Raw genomic sequence first — 17,693 nt, forward strand, 5'->3', positions numbered from 1 at the left:
TCCAGCGTACGGTTGCGGGAGACGTGTGAGACGTATGTGTGCCTGGAGTGTTGGTGACGGCCCCGTAAACTAAAGCGCATGACATAATGGGTGATGCGCGCGCATGATATACAAATGCTACAAAGAATGCGTGCGACGTGTGCATTCCATGGGTCCGGGATGGTTCCGGACAATGGGACGCATGGGGCAGTATGCTTGAGGTAGGGGTGTGGAGTATTTAGAGGCCAGCGTAAGCGTCTGACGTCAGCCCCTGATGAGTCAGAACGTCTAACAAAACGCGTAGGGCGGAGCTACGGCGGACGACGCTGGTGAGGAACCTGCACGAGAGGGACGCGGGAATCTTGAAGCTGCAGCCATACGGGAGGTCACCCGGGACCCAACTGTATACCAATGTGCTTTCCCAAGTCTTCTTTTGTGAGTGAACTGATGTATTTTAAAGTTTTTTATTAAACGGTTTTACGCTATGAGGTGTTGTTCCAGTTTTAGATTGGTGTTGCTGATTGGACTGAAATTGTGATTAGCCCCCACACTATCAATCCTGCCTCCGGAGAGTATTGGAGGATTGCGGGGTGAGTGCGGACATTGAGGGGGAGTGTCGGGGTACTCACCAAAGGTGCAATCATAAAGTTTACTTCACGGTCAATTGACCATAAACATATATATCCGGGTGGTGGATCTTCTGAATTGATGGTGTTACATTATTGGTCTTTTATTTCTCTCTTTACATGTTCTGCGTTGGCCCTATGTGAAAAACTGACAAAGGAACCTGGGATTTTGCTTCATTGATAGAAGTGGACTCGGGACTATTGGTTGATCTATATCAGGTTTTTGTTTTTCAATCTGAGGCCTGGAGCGCTGCCTATTTGTATGAATATTGTAAAACTGATCGAGGATCATCCGGTTATTTGAGCGCGCACCGCATATTGAAGCATAAAGAGACCCTCCACCAGGAGTGCTAACCTTTATTGTGCGATATATACATCATCGCTAGATGTATGGGTACCTTAAGTCCCAGCAGCTCATTGATTGCATTAGAAACAATTACCCATAGGCCACTGCACTACATAAAATTACTATTTCCCTCCAGGTGCACTGGCCACTAATGGCAACACTGGAAAGAATAAAATGGGCAACTGTGTTTGTGGCTGCCTGCAATTGCATGTGTGCGGGCGTGCTGGGTATGGTGCAAGGTCACAAAGTACCCAACTGAGTTGCCAAGATTATCAAGAGGGCTGTTTGAGCTAGCTCTTAGAAGAGTCATTCTTATTGTTGGAAAAACGGCTGGGTAAGCTCCCTACAATATGTTATTTAATGGATGGCATTTTATTTACATTTATTGTATAGTATCACTTACAGGATACCTGTCCTTTAATTTTTTTTTCCTTTAACGGACTCTTTACTTCTCCTGTCAACTCTCCTCCTCTCTTCTTTCTGCAGTGTATTCCTAACTGCCCATCATTCCCCATCATCATCATTATCAAGATAACGTTAATCTGCCTCAAAGTGAGAGGAAACTATTATGGGGCAACTCAAAGCACTTTAAATTGTTCTGCGCTAGCATACAAATGAACATATATTTCCTCCAGAAAAGGCTTGCGAAATCAGATTCAGACATGAGTCAATGACATTTTTTGGCATTTAAGTTCTTAGGCTATATAATAGGTACTCATCTCAAGCCCTTCATCAGAGGAAATATGTGAACGTGAGCAGATTATACAATTTACCTAATGAGAACATCAGTGGCGGTATAGATGAGTGAATGGGAAAACATAATCAGGCCTTTCAAGATCATGGTTTTAAGATCTTGCATAGAGTGAATCTGGCAGGACCATCACAGAGCATTGTCTTTGTGGAGGCTGGATGGATTCCCTTTGTTTGTTTTTTGTTGTCAGCAACATGAATAAATCTGTATGTTTCTGATTAGGAAGGCCAAGAGAATCACTTTGACAAACCTGGAAACAGAAGAGTGTTTACATGTCTAAAATAAAACCCTTTATAAATAAAACAGTGTCAGCTCCCGCCTTTGTACAGAATCATTTGTTTGTGTTTGTCCTGAGGGTGTGATCTATGTCATGTTGAAGTAACAATTTAATACATTAATGCAGTAAGCGCTTACAAAGCCAGGCAGCTTGATTACATTAAAAGCTACTTAAAATCTCCACTAAACAGCAGGTGACAATATAAAAACAGATTTAAACTGATATAAAATATTATCAGTTTTCCCTGGTATTTTTATACTGTATCCAATGATGCAGTGATGAGCTTCGCAGCTCTGCTACTCTGTAGGCTGCTATTTTAGGATGGTGTATTGAACAATAGGAGCAACAAAAAAGAAAAAAAAAGTTGCCTGGCTTGATTTTATGTGACCCATCACTAATTAATAATATTATTAAATAATAATAATATTAATAATAATAATAATAGCCCACATTAAAAATTAATGAATCATCATCACATACAGAGGGATTGTTCTCCCTGTAGCGGTGTACTCTGTCCCAGTGGACATTCACTGGATTTAAAGAGGGAACTGTAACCTAGGATTAACCACTTAAAGGAGTCATCAGGGAAATTCTAATAAAATAAGCGCTGCTTACCGGGGGCTTCCTCCAGCCCCAAGCTCCCAGCACGTCCCTCGCCGCAGCTCTCCCCACAGCCGTTCGCCCCAGCTCCATCCCGAACCCTGTACGGCGCCTGCATGAACGGTGCTGTCAATCATCGACACGTGGGCCAGAGCAGACTGCACAGGCGCAGAACTACTGCGCCTGCGCAGTCCGCTTCAGTCCACGTGGCAGTGATTGACAGCGCCACTCACGCAGGCACAGTACAAGCCGTCCTGGAGGTCACCCTGACGTCATCGCCGGGGACCGGGATGGAGCTGCAGTGAACGGCTGCGGGGAGAGCTGCGGCGAGGGACATGCTGGGAGCTTGGGGCTGGAGGAAGCCCCTGGTAAGTAGCACTTATTTTATTAGAATTTCCCTGATGACTCCTTTAAGGACCGCGGTGTTAAACCCCCCTAGTGACCAGGCCATTTTTTACTAAATAGGCCACTGCAGCTTTGAGGCCTCGCTGCAGGGCGCACAACTCAGCACACAAGTGATCCCTCCCTTTTCTCCCCACCAACAGAGCTTTCTGATCACTGCCCAAGTGTTTTTTTTTAGTTTTTTTTTTTTGGTAATTATATATACAGTATATTTTTTAATAAATGTACCTATTTTTTAATAATTTCCCCTCCCCCCTCCCCCAGTCAGCCTATCACAGCGATCGGCTGTCATAGGCTTCAGCCTATCTCAACGGATAGCTCCTGTGGCCCCCAGGGGGACAGCCGTGACACACAACAGTCCCCTGTACAGAGCTGCCTTAGATCGCAGTGCTGTACATAGTTATTAGATGGCGTTATTCGCCATCTTAGAGTCTCCGAGCAGCAATCGTCGCTGGGCGACTGAAGGCAGAACAGAGCTCTGTCATCATAGTGGAGATGCGCACGCATCGGCCCGTGCACTCTCCTGCAATCCCCATATGAAGCCATTCACACCAATCGGTGTTGTGTGGTCCTGGGGCTGCCACCACATTCACGCCAATTGGTGTGGAACGGTCGGCAAAAGGTTAAACTTCACCCCAATGTGTAGCTGATACCCTTTCCCCATGAGAAATCTTTACCTTTTCTTGAATAGATTATCAAGGTGGTCTATATGGCTGATTTTTTGATGAAACTCCTCCCAAAGTGTGATGTCAAGACCATTGTCCTGCCAATTTCTCATTTGTGAGCCTTGTTGCACTGTTTCCAACTGCCAAGGAACCAATATCTCCCTAAAATGGAGTTCTCCGACAACACTTACAACAAGAAAAGAAGAGATAAGTAGCAGTATTTAGGATCACTTAAATAACAAATTCCCATCCTAGTTTAATAAACATGTTTATCGATAGTAGTGCTTTAACATGGAGTGGTGTTTTCCAATCCTGTCTTCAAAGCCCTAATATGCACGTTTTGCAGGAAACTGCAAATATTTGCAGGAGGGGTAATTAGTGCTTCAGGTGTGCTGATTAACTACCTCCATGGATTTACTTAAAACATGTGCTGTTGGTGGACCTTGAGGGGTTGCGAGGCACTGACATAGAGGGTGTCCAGTACACTGAATTGAGAATAGGCCACAGACACTGTATCTTTATGATGTTGTATTACCCTAGATAAGTACTGACAATTCACATTAAAGGTCCCATTTGACTAACCATTTGGAACAGTGATTTTCACAAAATGTTTTGCAATGCAAAGAATCAAAATTTCACTTACCCCTAGTATATGTTATGATAAGAATGTAGATTATTTGGCATTTGTTCACAATGTACAGATACTGAAGATTAGAGATGTAGCGAACCTCTGATTTTCGGTTCGCGAACCGGGTTCGCGAACTTCCGCGGAAGGTTCGGTTCACAGAAAAGTCAGCGAACCGCAATAGACTTCAATGCGGAGGCGAACTTTGAAAAATAGAAAAAATTATGCTGGCCACAAAAGTGATGGAAAAGATGTTTCAAGGGGTCTAACACCTGGAGGGGGGCATGGCGGAGTGGGATACATGCCAAAAGTCCCGGGGAAAAATCTGGATGTGACGTAAAGCAGCGTTTTAAGGGCAGAAATCACATTGAATGCTAAATTGTAGGCCTAACGTGCTTTCAAACATCTTGCATGTGTATACATCAATCAGGTAGTGTAATTAGAGTACTGCTTCACACTGACACACCAAACTCACTGTGCAACGCACCGCAAGCAGCTGTTTGTGTAGTCACGGCCATGCTGGACTACTGCGCAACATGGCGAGATTGCTCTTCCTTACTCAGTGATGTCAGGTAATGTGTGGTGACTTCCTTCTCAACTTTCCATGGCATTGTTAAAAAGCTTACGTTTTATTTTTAAATTACATTTTCTACTTGCTGTGTACTTGTTCAGTACCGCTACAATGAGAATCCTGTGGAGGCGGGCAAGTCTGCCATTGTGACCCCGGGTAATGGCCGGGGAATGAGGGATGGAATCCGGTGTGGAGCCTGAGAAACGGCTACCACTACACATCCAAGGAGGGCAGCAGGCAGGCAAGCACGCCCGCCCGCCCCGAGGTAGTGACCAAAAATAATAACAATACAGGATGCGGACTTTCGAGGCCCTGCTGTGTATTTGAAATGAATTAACTTTAAATCCTTTATAGAGACACTGAAGTGAAAAAAATATGATATAGTGAATTGGTTGTGTACTATGAATAATTACTAGAAGATTAGCAGCAAAGAAAATATTCTCATACTTTTATTTTCAGGTATATAGTGTTTTTTCTAACATTGCATCATTCTATAATATGTGCAGATTACACAACACTCAGCATTCAAAATTAGTCTTTCAGAGCAGTCTGTGAACTAATGAACTCTCCTCTAGCAGAGGAAAAGTAAATAGTCCAGGAACAGTTGAGATAATAAAAGTCAGATAACAGCCCTCTCCTCGACTAACTTAGTCGGAGAGCTTAATGGCTTGTTTGCATAGAGATAACAACTGGAGTTTCTCAACTCTTCCTGCACTGGAAACAATTACACTGATGTATCTGATCTTAATGTTTTATTTCTTAGCTGTGCTACACATACAAATCATAATATCATCATTTTTTTTTCGCTTCAGTGTCTCTTTAACGGGAATCCGTTATGGAGGGCAAGTCTGCCATTGTCACCGCGGGGAATGAAGGTTGGATTCCGGCCCGAAGTGGGAGCCTGCTGAGACCCATGCTGTAGCTGCCCTGACCGTGCTTTGCAGACCAGGCATCTGTGGTCAGATGGACCCTTGAGCCAGCGGAAGACAAACCAAGTCGAAAGCATTTGCCAAGAATGTTTTACGGAGGGCAAGTTTTTTTGCCCTTTTTTAAATTTTTTGAAAATGATAGATGGTTGTATTTTTAAATTGTTTGAAAGTTTAGATGGTTGTATTTTTAAATTGTTTAAAAGTGTATCCATTCAAGTGCAAGTTATGCACTGACTGCCAGGTATAATGTGTAGTCACATATGCAGTGAAAGGTATGCAGTGACTGCAAACAGCCATTTGTGTAGTGACAGCCGTGCTGGACTGGTGCGCACCATGACGAGAGTGCAGGTGATGGTGGCTTTTCAGCCCATATGCTTGCCCGGCTGATGTAGCTGAATGACAGAACAGTGACTGTACAGCTGATCAAATTTGGTCTGACCACAATGAAGCAACGACCTTATTATCTTTTGTGTGCCACCCCCACCCGAGACACTCAAATAGCCGGCGGTCATTGCTTCACTGTGATGCGCAAGCCCCTTCACCGCGGCAAGGTAATGATCACGAAGGGGGATGGGCACATGTACACGCACCAGAGAAATTAGTGTAGCGGCCGCTGCTAGCAGCGGCCTTAAAAATTCAGGAATCCGCCTAGAGTCCTGGACCCTGTTGGTAGTGGCGGAGAAGGCAGTCAAGCGACCTGCAGGCAGAGATGCTGTGTGTGGGGACTGACTTAGTCTTCAGTCGTGCAGTAGCCCTCCGTGATCCATTCCTCATTCATTTTGATAAAGGTCAGATACTGAACACTGTCGTGACTTAGGCGACTTCTCTTCTCATTTACTATGCCTATGCCTTGGGACAGCTCTGGCCACAGGTCAAGCCTGCGCAACCAGTAGTCCAAGGGTTCATCGTCGCTTTTCGCAGAGTCTACATCCACACTCAAGGCCAGGTAGTCGGCTACCTGCCGGTCCAGGCGTTGGTGGAGGGTGGATCCGGAAGGTCTATGGCGAGGAGTTGGATTAAAGAACGTCCGCATGTTCAACATCACCCTGAGATCGCTGGAGCGTCCTGTTCTTGCCTGCGTGGACTTGGGAGGAGGAGGGTTACTGCCAGTGGTACCTTGATTGCGTTGTGCAGCCACATCACCCTTAAATGCATTGTAAAGCATCATCGACAGCTTGTTCTGCAAGTGCTGCATCCTTTCTGCCTTTTGTTGAGTTGCTAAGAGGTCCGCCACTTTGTGCATGTACCGAGGGTCTAGTAGCGTGGCCACCCAGTACAGGTCATTCGTCTTGAGTTTTTTGATACAGGGGTCCCTCAACAGGCTGGACAACATGAAAGAGGACATCTGCACAAAGCTTGATGCAGACGTACTCTCCATCTCCTCTTGCTCTTCCTCAGTGACGGGACGCAACTTTTCTTCCTCCCCCCAGCCACGAACAATACCACGGGAACGTGGAGCAGCAGAAGCCCCATGTGATGGCTGCCGCGGTTGTTCTCCTTCCGCCGCCTCTTCCTCCTCCACAGAAACACCTTCCTCATTATCACCATCATCAGAGTCTGACTCCTCTCCTTCCCCACATGACTCCTCTTCTTCCTCTTCCTCCCCCCTCTGTGCTGCCGCCGGTGTTGTGGAAACATTGGGTTTGTGTGTAAATGGCTCTAACGACTCCTGCTGCCCTAACTCTTCTTGTTCACGCTCCTCCACAGCTGTATCCACCACTCTACGCACGGCACGCTCCAGGAAGTAGGTGTAGGGGATCAAGTTGCCAATGGTGCCCTCATCGCGACTCACCAGTTTGGTCACCTCATCAAATGGCTCCATGACCCTGCATGCATTTCGCATCAGTGTCCAGTTGTTGGGCCACAACATCCCCATCCTCCCAGATTGTGTCCTTGTACTGTAATGATACAGGTACTGGGTGACGGCTTTCTCCTGGTCTAGCAGGTGAGAGAACATCAGCAGGGTGGAATTCCAGCGAGTCGGGCTATCGCAAATCAGGTGTCTCACCGTCAAGTTGTTTCTACACTGAATGTCCGCAAAGCGTGCCATGGCCTTGTAAAAGCACCTGAAATGCCCACACAACTTCCTGGCCTGCTTCAGGACGTCCTCTAAGCCTGGGTACTTGGACATAAATCTTTGCACGACCAGATTAAGCACATGTGTCATGCAGGGTATGTGTGTCAGCTTTCCCAAATTTAACGCAGCAATGAGATTGCTGCCATTGTCACACACCACGTTGCCGATATCAAGATTGTGCTGGGTCAGCCATTGCTCCACCTGTTTGTTAAGAGCAGCCAGGAGAGCTGCTCCAGTGTGACTCTCCGCTTTCAGGCAAGACATGTCTAACACTGCATGACACCGTCGCACCTGGCATGCAGCATAGGCCCTGGGGTGCTGGGGCTGTGTAGCTGGAGAGGAGATGGCGGCACCAGCCAAGGAGGAGGAGGAGGAGGATGACGACAGCGAAGCGGTGATAGCAGGTGTAGAGGAGGTTGCTGGAGGCCTGCCTGCAAGCCGTGGAGGTGTGACAAGTCGGTCCTCTGCGCAGCCACGTACTCCCTGCTTGCTGCCATCGGTCACCAGGTTGACCCAATGGGCTGTGTATGTAATGTAGTGGCCCTGCCCGTGCTTGCAGACCAGGCATCCGTGGTCAGGTGGACCCTTGACTCAACGCTGTGTGCCAGAGATGACACCACTTGCCTCTCAACTGCACGGTACAGTTTGGGTATGGCCTTTTGTGAAAAATAATTGCGGCCTGGTATCTTTCACTGCGGTGTACCAATGGCCACAAACTTACGGAAAGCCTCCGATTCCACCAGCTTGTATGGTAATATCTGGTGAGCTAATAGTTCCGCCACGCCAGCTGTCAGACGCCGGGCAAGAGGGTGACTGGCAGACATTTGCTTCTTCCGCTCAAATACTTCCTTCACGGACAGCTGGGTACTGCTTTGGGCAGAGGAGAAGAAACCGCTCAAGGGCGGTGTGGAGGAGGGTGGATGTGAAGGTGCAAGGGAGAAAGTGGATGAAGACGATGCACCTGAAGGAGGAAGAGGAGAAGGAGAATGGCTTGTCTTTTGAGGGGTGCTGCTTTTCCTCAGGTGTTCTTGCCATAGCTGTTTGTGCCTTCTCTCCAGGTGCCTTCGTAAGGCACTTGTCCCTATGTGAGAGTTGGCCTTTCCACGGCTCAATTTTTGCTGGCAGAGACAACAGATGGCTTTGCTCCGATCTGAGACACACACGTGAAAAAATTTCCAAACCGCTGAACCCCCCTGGGGTGATGGCGCCAGGGTGGCATCAGCAGCTGACGTTGAAGGGCATGTTGGCTGGCTGGCCATAGCTGGTGATACATGGCGCCAAACACTGCCCCCAGCTGTTTCTGAGGACGAGCTCCCTCTGCTTCTATCATGGAGTCGTCTCCTCCTACTCCTCTCTGACTCCTCCTCTGAACTGTCCACCTGGTCATCTCCTCTACCAGGAACATATGTGGTATCCGTATAATCGTCATCATAATCCTCCTGGCCAGCTGCGCTATCCTCAGACACCTCCTCAAGTGCACCAACTTCAGGTGGTCCACCATCATCCCCATCCACACACGTTACGTCCATACTATCGCCACCTAACTCAAACGTATGAGGTGGTGTACCTGCGCCTTCTTGTTGTTGTTGCAGTAGTGGCTGGGAATCAGTGATTTCACCACCACCACCAAATAACTCCTGCAAAGTGTCAAATGCAGCGGATGTGGTGCTTGTTGTAGCGCTGGTGGCTGCGGGAGATGAGGTGTTCTGTGTTAAATACTCAATCACCTCCTCACAATTTTGGGAAGTGATGGCATGTGCCTTCTTCTGAGCACTGTATTTTGGGGCAGGTCCGCACGAAATCACAGCAACACCACCTCGCACAGCCACAGACCTGCCGGTGCCTGGTGGCCTTCCTCTGGGTCTGCCTCTACCTCTTCCTCTACCTGGTTTGTCCATTTTGTCCATCTCGGGGGTATGCTAGCTATATGCAGTGAGGTGGGTTCTCACTCAACACAACAGGTAGTTAGATGCAGTGAGCTGCGTTCACTGAACAGTAAAGGTACTTAAGATGCAGTGAGGTGGGTTCCACTCAACACAACAGGTAGTTAGATGCAGTGAGGTGGCCAGGTGGGTTCTCACTCAACACAACAGGTAGTTAGATGCAGTGAGCTGGGTTCACTGAACAGTAAAGGTACTTAAGATGCAGTGAGGTGGGTTCTCACTCAACACAACAGGTAGTTAGATGCAGCGAGGTGGCCAGGTGGGTTCACACTCAACACAACAGGTAGTTAGATGCAGTGAGCTGGGTTCACTCAACACAAAGCTAGGTATATGCAGTGATGAGGTACGTTAAGTAAACACAACAGGTACTGGGTAGTTAGATGCAGTGAGCTGGGTTCACTCAACAGTAAAGGTACTTAAGATGCAGTGACTGAAGTGGGTTCTCACTCAACACAACAGGCAGTTAGATGCAGCGAGGTGGCCAGGTGGGTTCACACTCAACACAACAGGTAGTTAGATGCAGTGAGCTGGGTTCACTCAACACAAAGCTAGGTGTATGCAGTGATGAGGTGGGTTAAGTAAACACAACAGGCACTGGGTAGTTAGATGCAGTGAGCTGGGTTCACTGAACAATAAAGGTACTTAAGATGCAGTGAGGTGGGTTCTCACTCAACACAACAGGTAGTTAGATGCAGTGAGCTGGGTTCACTCAACACAACGCTAGGTATATGCAGTGATGAGGTAGGTTAAGTAAACACAACAGGTACTGGGTAGTTAAATGCAGTGAGCTGGGTTCACTCAACAGTAAAGGTACTTAAGATGCAGTGACTGAGGTGGGTTCTCACTCAACACAACAGGTAGTTAGATGCAGTGAGCTGGGTTCACTCAACACAACGCTAGGTATATGCAGTGATGAGGTGGGTTAAGTAAACATAACAGGTACTGGGTAGTTAAATGCAGTGAGCTGGGTTCACTCAACAGTAAAGGTACTTAAGATGCAGTGACTGAGGTGGGTTCTCACTCAACACAACAGGTAGTTAGATGCAGTGAGGTGGCCAGGTGGGTTCTCACTCAACACAACAGGTAGTTAGATGCAGTGAGCTGGGTTCACTCAACAGTAAAGGTACTTAAGATGCAGTGACTGAGGTGGGTTCACACACAACACAACAGGTAGTTAGATGCAGTGAGCTGGGTTCACTCAACACAACACTAGGTATATGCAGTGATGAGGTGGGTTAAGTAAACACAACAGGTACTGGGTAGTTAGATGCAGTGAGCTGGGTTCACTGAACAGTAAAGGTACTTAAGATGCAGTGAGGTGGGTTCTCACTCAACACAACAGGTAGTTAGATGCAGTGAGGTGGCCAGGTGGGTTCTCACTCAACACAACAGGTAGTTAGATGCAGTGAGCTGGGTTCACTCAACACAACGCTAGGTATATGCAGTGATGAGGTAGGTTAAGTAAACACAACAGGTACTGGGTAGTTAAATGCAGTGAGCTGGGTTCACTCAACAGTAAAGGTACTTAAGATGCAGTGACTGAGGTGGGTTCTCACTCAACACAACAGGTAGTTAGATGCAGTGAGCTGGGTTCACTCAACACAACGCTAGGTATATGCAGTGATGAGGTGGGTTAAGTAAACACAACAGGTACTGGGTAGTTAGATGCAGTGAGCTGGGTTCACTCAACAGTAAAGGTACTTAAGATGCAGTGACTGAGGTGGGTTCTCACTCAACACAACAGGTAGTTAGATGCAGTGAGGTGGCCAGGTGGGTTCTCACTCAACACAACAGGTAGTTAGATGCAGTGAGCTGGGTTCACTCAACACAACGCTAGGTATATGCAGTGATGAGGTGGGTTAAGTAAACACAACAGGTACTGGGTAGTTAGATGCAGTGAGCTGGGTTCACTCAACAGTAAAGGTACTTAAGATGCAGTGAGGTGGGTTCTCACTCAACACAACAGGTAGTTAGATGCAGTGAGGTGGCCAGGTGGGTTCTCACTCAACCAGTGCTGGGCCGAAATTACGCATTAGCGTAATTACGCATCGTAATTCACTACAAATGCACCGTAAGCGTTACGTGTAAGGTTACGGTATTACGCGTAATTAATTACGCGTAGACCGTAGGGTTACGTTTTACGCGTAACAAATTACGCGTAAGACAGTAAACTCCCATTGAAATTACACAGTCTGCCGTAATCGCGTAATATTACGCTCCCGTATAATATAAAAAAGCCGCCGACTTTAAGGGTTAATAGCAAATCCCCCTTAAGTGCTAAGAGCCTCAAATTTGAAGGATATATTAAGGAGATCAGAAGGAATAAGAGGAAAAATTTTTTTTTCAAAAAGACCTTATAGTTTTTGAGAAAATCGATGTTAAAGTTTCAAAGGAAAAATATATACATTTAAAAACCCGCCGACTTTAACGGGTAATAGCAAAGCCTGCTTAAAATTTAGGAACACCAAATTCACAGGGTATATTAAGGGGATCAGTGGGAATAAGAGGAAAAAATTTTTTTTCAAAAAGACCTTATAGTTTTTGAGAAAATCGATTTTTAAGTTTCAAGGGCGAAAATGTCTTTTAAATGCGGAAAATGTCAGTTTTTTTTGCACAGGTAACAATAGTGTTTTATTTTCATAGATTCCCCCAAGTGGGAAGAGTTTTACTTACTTCGTTCTGAGTGTGGGAAATATAAAAAAAAAACGACGTGGGGTCCCCCCTCCCAGACCTCTTTAACCCCTTGTCCCCCATGCAGACTGGGATAGCCAGAATGCGGAGCACCGGCCGCGTGGGGCTCCGCACCCTGACTATACCAGCCCGCATGGTCCATGGATTGGGGGGTCTCGGAAGGGGAGGGGCAGCCAAGCTTTCCCCTCCCCCTCCGAGCCCTTGTGCAATCCAAGGACAAGGGGCTCTTCTCCACCTCCGATGGGCGATGGAGGTGGAGGCCGCGATTTCCTGGGGAGGGGTTCATGGTGGCATCTGGGAGTCCCCTTTAAAAAGGGGTCCCCCAGATGCCCACCCCCCTCCCAGGAGAAATGAGTATAGAGGTACTTGTAGTACCCCTTACCCATTTCCTTTAAGAGTTAAAAGTAAATAAACACACAAACACATAGAAAAAGTATTTTAATTGAACAAAAAACATAACCACGAAAAAAGTCCTTTAATATTCTTAATTAACCATTAATACTTACCTGTCCCTTTAAAAGCCAGTTCCCACGCAATATCCTCGGAAATATACTAATCAGTTACAATGTAACAAAGTTATTACAATGTAACAACTTTGTTACATTGTAACTACGCCGCACCCGACGTCACTCACCGCCGCCGCCGCCGCCGCCGCGTCTGTGCTGCAGGACCCGACAGAGCTCTGAGCTATAGCTCAGAGCTCTCTAAGCATCTTTGTATTTGGGCTCCAAGGAGCCCCATTGGTCCTTAGCAGACCAATGGGGTTCCTTCTGATTTGAAGGAACCCCATTGGTCTGCTAAGGACCAATGGGGCTCCTTGGAGCCCAAATACAAAGATGCTTTCGAGAGCTCTGAGCTAATATAGCTCAGAGCTCTGTCGGGTGAAGGGACGCTAAGTCCCCGCCGGCTCCGCTGCCCTCCCCGCCTCTCCCACATGTCACCTATATACATGCTGGCACCCATGGGTGCCAGCATGTATATGAGTGACAGGTGTGGGCGGAGTGGACGGCGGGAGCCGGCGGGGACTAGCGTGTATGCGGCGGCCGGCGGGTGAGCGGCGAGTGACGTCGGGTGCGGTGGTGTTACAAAGTAACAAAGTTGTTACATTGTAATAACTTTGTTACATTGTAACTGATTAGTATATTTCCGAGGATATTGCGTGGGAACTGGCTTTTAAAGGGACAGGTAAGTATTAATGGTTAATTAAGAATATTAAAGGACTTTTTTCGTGGTTATGTTTTTTGTTCAATTAAAATACTTTTTCTATGTGTTTGTGTGTTTATTTACTTTTAACTCTTAAAGGAAATGGGTAAGGGGTACTACAAGTACCTCTATACTCATTTCTCCTGGGAGGGGGGTGGGCATCTGGGGGACCCCTTTTTAAAGGGGACTCCCAGATGCCACCATGAACCCCTCCCCAGGAAATCGCGGCCTCCACCTCCACCGCCCATCGGAGGTGGAGAAGAGCCCCTTGTCCTTGGATTGGACAAGGGCTCGGAGGGGGAGGGGAAAGCTTGGCTGCCCCTCCCCTTCCGAGACCCCCCAATCCATGGACCATGCGGGCTGGTATAGTCAGGGTGCGGAGCCCCACGCAGCCGGTGCTCCGCATTCTGGCTATCCCAGTCTGCATGGGGGACAAGGGGTTAAAGAGGTCTGGGAGGGGGGACCCCACATCGTTTTTTTTTTATATTTCCCACACTCAGAACGAAGTAAGTAAAACTCTTCCCACTTGGGGGAATCTATGAAAATAAAACACTATTGTTACCTGTGCAAAAAAAACATATTTTCCGCATTTAAAAGACATTTTCGCCCTTGAAACTTAAAAATCGATTTTCTCAAAAACTATAAGGTCTTTTTGAAAAAAAAATGTTTCCTCTTATTCCCACTGACCCCCTTAATATACCCTGTGAATTTGGTGTTCCTAAATTTTAAGCAGGCTTTGCTATTAACCGTTAAAGTCGGCGGGTTTTTAAATGTATATATTTTTCCTTTGAAACTTTAACATCGATTTTCTCAAAAACTATAAGGTCTTTTTGAAAAAAAAAATTTTCCTCTTATTCCTTCTGATCTCCTTAATATACTCTCCAAATTTGAGGCTCTTAGCACTTAAGGGGGCTTTGCTATTAACCCTTAAAGTCGGCGGCTACCTAACATTGATCCGTGCGTCAACTTTTCCGCTTGGCAGCATGACCTTACGCATTAATTGCTAGTAGGATTTTACGCCTAAGCCTATAACGTAATAACCTGAATTACGGTATACTTACGCGTAATTGCGTAAGTGCTATGCGTAATTATAGACATGTACCGAAATTGAATGTCTATGCCGTAAGCGTAATTTCGTAATGCGTAATAGCGTAAAATTACGCGTAATGATCCGTAAGCGTAGCTTTCTCCATTACGACCAGCACTGCACTCAACACAACAGGTAGTTAGATGCAGTGAGCTGGGTTCACTCAACACAACGCTAGGTATATGCAGTGATGAGGTGGGTTAAGTAAACACTACAGGTACTGGGTAGTTAGATGCAGTGAGCTGGGTTCACTCAACACAAAGCTAGGTATATGCAGTGATGAGGTGGGTTAAGTAAACACAACAGGTACTGGTGTATATGCAGTACTGGGTAGTACAATGTGCAGCTCCCTGTCACACACACAGGTAGTCACTGAATGTGCTGGGCTGCTGGCAGTGGCACACACAATATCAATTAGCAAGGCTGTGCATGCAACAAAAGTGTCAGTTTGACACACAGAAAAAACAAATGTACAGGTTGAGCTCTGAAAAGAGCTGTTGCTGGGTGCTTTAACCACTTAACGGCCGCCTAACGCCGATAGGCGTCGGCAGGTCGTTAGTGGTATAGCATGGAAACGGCCGCTCGAAAGAGCAGCCTTTCCATGCCAGTTCATGGAGGGTGTCTCCGTGAAAAGCCGGAGAGCCGCCGATCGTGGCTCGCCGGCAAAATGTAAACACGCGGGGAAGAAGTGTTTACATCATACGGCGCTGCTGCGCAGCAGCGCCGTAAGGCAGATCGCGAACCCCGGCCTCTGATTGGCCGGGGATCGCCGGCATATGATAGGCTAAAGCTCAGAGGGTAAGGGAGAGGGAGGGAAAGCCGGGGAGGGCAGAAAGCGCTGCGGACGGGGGCTTTGAAGAGCCCCCCCCGGAAAGTGCGGGTAGCCCTAGTGGGGAAAAAGGGGGGGGGGTCTAATCGCCCTGGCTATTTCCTGATTGGTTCTGCGGGCTGGAGAGTCCACGCAGCACTGATCAGAAGAAAATCCACTGGTCCTTAAGTGGTTAAAAGCAATAATAATCAGTCAGGAGAAAGCAAAGCAGCCTAGAACCTAACTAATCTGTCCCTAGGAGAAAAATTCTGCAGCAGCTGTCCCTTTCCTCTCTCTAGCAGGCACACGAGTGAGGCTAATGGCCGCCGGACCCTGCCTTATATAAGGGGGGGTGGGGCTCCAGGGCTTAGTTTAGCCTGAATGGCTACAATGTGCCTGCTGACTGTGATGCAGAGGGTCAAAGTTGACCCTCATAGTGCATTATGGGGCAAATCGAACTTCCGCAAAGGTTCGCCTGCCGCAGGCGAACGCGAACCCCCAATGTTCGCCTGGAACCGTTCGCCAGCGAACCGTTCGCTACATCTCTACTGAAGGAAGATAGAACATGCACTGAACACTGTGGGAATGATGTAGAAAATACATGATAAGGCGGCCATACACTGGTCGATTTGCCATCAGATCGACCAACAGATAGATCCCTCTCTGATCGAATCTGATCAGAGAGAGATCGTATGACTGCCTTTACTGCAAACAGATTGTGAATCGATTTCAGCATGAAATCGATTCACCATCTGTGAAGCTGCCGTTGCCGCCGCCCCCCTGCATACATTACCTGATCCGGCCGGCGTGAGTCCCCCGGTCTCAGCTGTCTTCTTCTCCGGTCTGGGCTGCAGTTTCAGCGGACGGATCGATGGGAACAATAAATTTCGGATGGAAATGGATCGTTCGGTCAGCGTTTGCGCAACAATTTCACAGCAGATTCGATCGCAGTGATCGAATCTGCTGTATATCGGTGGGAAAATCGTTAGGTGTATAGGCCCCTTAAGAGCAGTAAAGCAAAGACACAGCTCTTCCCTGTGCAATGTTAGCACAGCATATTGATCAGTAAGATACAAATAAAATATCGGCAACTGAACTGTCAAATAAATACGTTGAGTGCCTTTATATTGCCTCACAGAAGATTATAAGGTAATTAAAAATAGTACGGTATGGTAACCATACACTGTGAATAGCTCCAAGGATATATGACCCCTGACTGGCTGGAATGAGTACTACATTTGATCTTCTGTCAGCCTGATGTGTTATGTTTGTTTTGTATCGTAAAAAATATGGTAGAATTAAAAGCAGATTTTATTTTTGGATGTAAAATCTACAAATTCCCTTTAGGTTGCTATCTAATTTCAGTTGTTTCCTATTCTTTTATCCTTCTTTATTTCTCTTTAAGTATTTTGGATTCTATGTAGATGTAGGTATTACAAAGCCTTTGCACTCATCTATATGCACATCTCTTATAATGATAAATCTAATAATAATAATAATGGGCACTATGGATAAATAAAATACCTTGCACATGATTAAGTGTAAAGGAAATGCATTTAAATACATAGCATAGGAGGGTATAGATGAAAGACGTATACTGTAAGTCATGTAAAAAAAATATAAGAGTGGCAAAAATAAAAGTACAAAAATAAGTCACTAATGGTATGAAGCCAAAACTAAAACATATGTATAAAATAAAGACAAGGGTTAAACTATAGAAATACAAAACGTTGCAGAGAACTCAGTTGTGGAAGACAGAACTAAAGCTGAGATATTAAATTACATGATGTACTTCTTACAAGGGAGACATCTCCAACTCATACTATAATACAGCTGCAGGTTTTTACCAGTGTTTCACTTTCAACATTAATTGTTTACTGCAGGAAGGGATATAGGCACAACTAAATAAAATGAAGATTGATAAGGCACTTAGCCCAGATTGCATCCATTGCCATGTATTAAAGAGGAACTCCAGTGAAACTAATGTAAAAAAGTGCTTTATTTTTACGATAATTATGTATAAATGACTTTGTCTGTGTTTGCCCACTGAAAAATCTTTCCTCTCCCTGATTTACATTCTGACATTTATCACATGGTGACATTTTTACTGCTG

This window comes from Hyperolius riggenbachi, chromosome 6 (genome assembly GCF_040937935.1).
Source record: "Hyperolius riggenbachi isolate aHypRig1 chromosome 6, aHypRig1.pri, whole genome shotgun sequence".
NCBI lineage: Eukaryota > Metazoa > Chordata > Amphibia > Anura > Hyperoliidae > Hyperolius > Hyperolius riggenbachi.